Source organism: Penaeus japonicus, unplaced genomic scaffold (assembly GCF_977035675.1).
Source record: "Penaeus japonicus unplaced genomic scaffold, GWHDUDI00000001_assembly GWHDUDI00000016, whole genome shotgun sequence".
Lineage (NCBI taxonomy): Eukaryota > Metazoa > Arthropoda > Malacostraca > Decapoda > Penaeidae > Penaeus > Penaeus japonicus.
Genome location: NW_028234418.1, coordinates 3,879,570 through 3,884,569, shown reverse-complemented (window position 1 = coordinate 3,884,569; position 5,000 = coordinate 3,879,570). Strand labels below are relative to the sequence as shown.

General features: G+C 40.7%; 1 protein-coding gene across 1 annotated transcript in view; it reads left to right on the top strand.

Moving 5' to 3' along the window:
* mib1 (E3 ubiquitin-protein ligase mind bomb 1) overlaps positions 1-5,000 on the top strand; it is a 446,175-nt gene that overhangs the window by 134,741 nt on the left and 306,434 nt on the right. The window lies entirely within an intron of this gene.

The following is a 5,000-nucleotide window of genomic DNA, read 5'->3' as shown; positions in this document are numbered from 1 at the left end:
AGAGAGAGAAAGAAAGAGAAAAAAAGGATCACATCTGTTTCCTCCTCTTTATTATGAACTTCGTCTTCACTTCCGTCATTATCCTTGTTTTCTTGCAGCTTATGTCTGATCCCTCGTTATTCCTTACTTGTCCTCGCATTAACCCTTATTCTTTTGGGGGGTTGTTTTTATTATCTTTATTATTATAATTTTCCTTTTCCCCTCTTTTTTTAGCTCTCGCTGATTTCCATTATGGGCTTGACTTTCGTTATTGTTCTTGTCATTATTACGTTCCTTTTATCCACCCGCCGGACTAGAACATGCGTTTCATATCGTTAGTGTGTCGTATATTGTCGAACTTTGCCTTGTCTAAGTTTTAATTGGTAGTTATTTACAGGAGTCTCATATATTGATCAAGAAGTCAGCCAAGTTGAGTTTAGTTGCAAAGGGAACTTATATCATATTGAACAATTTAGTTCTCGATTTATTATTTTGTTTCAAGAACATCATGCCGAGATTACTTGTTATGTGGAATGTATTGGCAGAGGTACTTGTCGAATATTCGTCTGCATGGAATAATTTAATTCCTTTCAGAACCAGTTAATGACCATCACATTATAACAAACGAGCAGGGAGTCTAATACCATGCCAACGCTAACGGTGACTGGGACTGGGAACATCGGTGGAGGAGAAGTATTTGATAAGAGAGCGGTGGTGAGTTATTGGATGTAATAATTGCTTCACATTCCACCACTCTGCTATTATTTAGTTTAATTACACTGTAGGACGTAGGGCATATCAGCTGGATAGGGACGCATGTGGCAGCTCATACTGTACGTATTCTGCCTATTAACGCCTCTCACGTAGTCTCTCATCAGTGAAAGTCTAGGGGGAGCAACCCACGTTTGACTAACTCTGATCATAGAATAATACTGCATAGTACTGTACAGGTACTTCGAAATGACCCGGTTTTGTGAATATGTTAACTCTTGCGCAATCTTGGCGTAAAGCATTTGCAGTTATTTTCGTAATAATGATTTCATTAATGGAATGAGCGAATTTGCAAGCGTTTACATTGCTATTATAACATTATAAGGGCGAGGAGGAGGAGGAGGAGGGGTAGTGGAGGACCGGGGCTGTAATTACCTCTCGGAGAGAAGTGGCAACACATCGTGTGGTTGCAAGGTTAATGATGGTCCACTTTCTGAAACTAGAGACGAATTTACAGTTTATCACGTCAGGCAAAGTTTTTTTTAGTTATTTAAGAATTATGAAATATATCGAGGACATTATTGATGAAGAGTTTTTGAACTTGTTTGCAACAGGACTCCTTCTTCGACTTTTTCCTTTTTTATTTTCTTATTTGTGTATTTACTAATTTCTTTCTTATTTTTTTCTTCCCCTAAAACCCTCTAAGCTTAGGTTTGCACCATATGAAACTAGATACGGAAGCCGGGCTGGATTTTCATAATGCAAATTTATGTGGGTCTGACCTGCATTCATTGAGCAACTTGGAAATATAATAGCAGGCTTTTCTAAACACAGTGAATACGATATGACAAAAACGTTCTTAAATTCCTGATGTCGGTTTGCCTTTGCGCGAAGACATGAATTGGTGTATGCGGACAAGGGTTACAAGGTTTGCCCAGACAAAAGGCAAGCGAAATTTTAGTGGCATAATGATTTGTCCAGCAGCCGTATAACATGTAAAAAATGTCATCTTGATTTTGATATGTGCACTTGATTGCAAGGCGTTGCGCCAACTGATTGATGCCAGGTAATAACAGGCCATGTACGTTCTTCCTATTGCTAAAGTACTGAGTTCTTCAGGCTGCATATCATACTTTAAAATCATAGACCGAATATGAGGGTTGTCATCATAAATGATCACCTGTACTTTCTCCTTGCAGGTGAGGAGACGCTGCTGACGTGAAATGGCCTTTGAGTTCGGTAAGTATGGTGTCAAGACGTAAAGTGCAGTGACATTGACAGAGAAACCCCTTTGCTGGTTCCTCGAATGCTCCTCGGCATTCATTGTGTGATTATTGACTGGACCAGCTGTTGCACCACGTCGCGTCGTCCTCTTGACTCTCAACACTCCGACGCGTCGTCAGTCGTCGCTGTCCCGGGTCTTTCTGAGTCGCTCGTAATGATTGAGTACTAGGGCTGTTGAACTGATAGATAGACACAGGTAGACAGAGATATTCCGACAGATGGGCAGACGGTTGCATTGCATTGCTGAGTTGCATTTATGATTAATCAAAGCCTATGTATGAATGGTAAAGAAAAAGTTCTTTTGTTGATTGTGGCTGGCTGGCTGGCTGGCCGAGAGAAAGATAATTATTTATAAGTGTGTTGTTTTCTTCATCATTTGGCAGACCCCCAGTCTCTCGGATATGTATTATCAGAGAAGACAAGAGCCAGCATTTGCATATTGCAAACCACCCCGCCGTCCTGAATCTTCCTTTGGCCAAGCCTCTCCAGCGGGCTTGGGCTTCGTCCATGGCGGCCTGGAGACTGGCTTCCGAAATAAAGACATATAGAGATTCACAGAAAACTAAATGACAACGAATGGGATTAGCATGAATTAGATGACAAGTTCTACCATTCAGTCTCGATGATTTGTTTTTTTATGTACCAATTTGTCGACGTCTGATAAGAATTTACAGCTCTCGCCCGCTTTTACTGCCGTAAATCATCTCGTTTTCTGATACGTTTGTCGAGTTCCCCTTTTGGCATCGCGGTTGGCCTATTTTTTATATGTGTGTATATGTATGTGTTTATATATATATATATATATATATATATATATATATATATATATATATATAATATATATATATATATATATAATATATATATATATAATATATATACATAATATATATAATATATATATATATAATATATATATATATATATATATATATATATATATATATATTTATATATATATTTATACATACATACATACACAAACACACACACACACACACACACACACACACACACACACACACACACACACACACACACACACACACACACACACACACACACACACACACACACACACATATACATACATATAATATATATATCTCTACGCTTCCCATGGAACCGCGCCCAGGGGAAGGAGGGGGTACTTCATGTTGGAGTTGGTGCCTCTGCTCTCCCATCTAACATCTTCAATCTAATCATTGGAAATTCCTCCTGCATTCAGCTCAAATACTGAAAAGGGGATTTTAATCCTTTTATCAAACAAAGAAAGCTGTATATGCGACATATATTTAGCAATGATAAGGATAATTTAAAAGTGTGGTTAGATAAATTCCTTTTCTTTTTCTCTGTCCCCCCTCTCCTCCCGAAACTTACTCACCCTGCCCCCCCCCCCACCCCACCCTCCTTCAAGTTTAAGAACTACTGTCCTAGAAGTTTGTCGGGGACTCTTCCCTGGGACGTTGAGCAAATCCCTTTCTGAAGAAGAGCCGGTGGGCGGGCTCTACCTACCCTTGAGGGCGGCGCAGTTCCATGCCCCTATCGGGACCACCAGCCCCCCCACCCCCACCCCAGCCTACTCGGGGAAACTCCAGTGTGCTAGTAGAGTAACAAGAGGATGATATTAATCCTGGCGTAATAGGGGAATGGCGCTCTAGTCGATACAATTGTAGTATCAAGCAGCCAGCTTAGCTCGGCCGGCGTTTAGGCAGATTGCTAATGCCGGATGTATTGTGTGTTACCGCGTTTCACGTCCGTCACATAGAAGGAAGGAGAAGGCGTTTAGCTCGTTGAAATACATACGTTGCAGATGGCAAACTTTGATAGATCAGAAGGGAAGATTTCAAAGGGATTATGTAAGGTCCATCTTATTAGGGGAAATGTGACTGAGGGGCATTTTTTATTTTGGTAATGGATGGTAGATGTTCTTCTAGAGAGTAATTATGTAAAGGGAGTAATTATGCAAAGGTGTAACGGAAAATTGATAACTACATAACTGGATATTATATCTCGCCGTACTCCTCCATCTGTGGGATGTTTTGAGAGGAAAGGATGAATAAGGAACAAGCACTTTGTATGTAAATGCCCGACAGTATCATGTTCTAGATATGTAAATTCTTTGGGCATTGTATGCTAGAGTGAATCCCAAAACTGGAAGACTAAAGCTTGAAAACATCACGGTACTCCATAACACCATTACGCCATTCTACGAGAAGTAAAGGGCACAGGGAGTATCTTGACCTAAAGATTATTTTTTCAACTCTTAATGTCTTGGTTACACTGAGTGGGGGGGTGGGGGGGGGAGGATAGATCGATGGCGAAAGAAAGGTGGTTTCGCGAGTCATGCAACTATCTCATGCATTATTCTTAGTACTGTCTCTATTGTCTGCTGACGCATTCGCTTAATAGGCTTCGTTTTGTTCTGTTTTGGCGTTGTCCCCCTTGCCTTATATCGCTTTCATATCCTCCTTTTCCGTTCTTTTTCCCCTTTTGCCTTTCACAGAGATGTAATATCCTTGCGAAAGTCGGTTATCCAAATAATTTCTCTTTTCAGTATTGCATTCGCCTCCCCGTACCTTTTACCTCCCCTTTTTTTCTGTTATTATTCATTCGTTCATTTTGATTCTCTGTCTCCGCTTTGGGTCTGCTCTCTCCCCAGTCCGCCTTCCTGTTTTCCCGTCACCTGTACACTGGCCTTTTCATTTTTTTCTTTTTTCTTTTTTCTCCCTCCTTTCATCCAGTATCCTCTCTCCAGTTTCCTTCAGATGGTGTTTCGGCCAGCCCCTGACCCGTTCCATTTCCTTTTTTTTTTTTTTTTTTCCTTGGGCGCTTGGATTTGTTTTGCTTGCCTGGGCGTCGCTCCGCTGCTACAAACAAAGCCCGCCTCTATATTGCTTTCACCGCTCTTCAGACGCAGTTTAAGTTGCTCTCGAACAATAATTCTTTGTTTGGTTTAGCGCGTTCTGTCGGCTTGGATTTCGACGGTTTGTTTATTTGTTTTTTTGTGTGTGTTTGTTTGATGT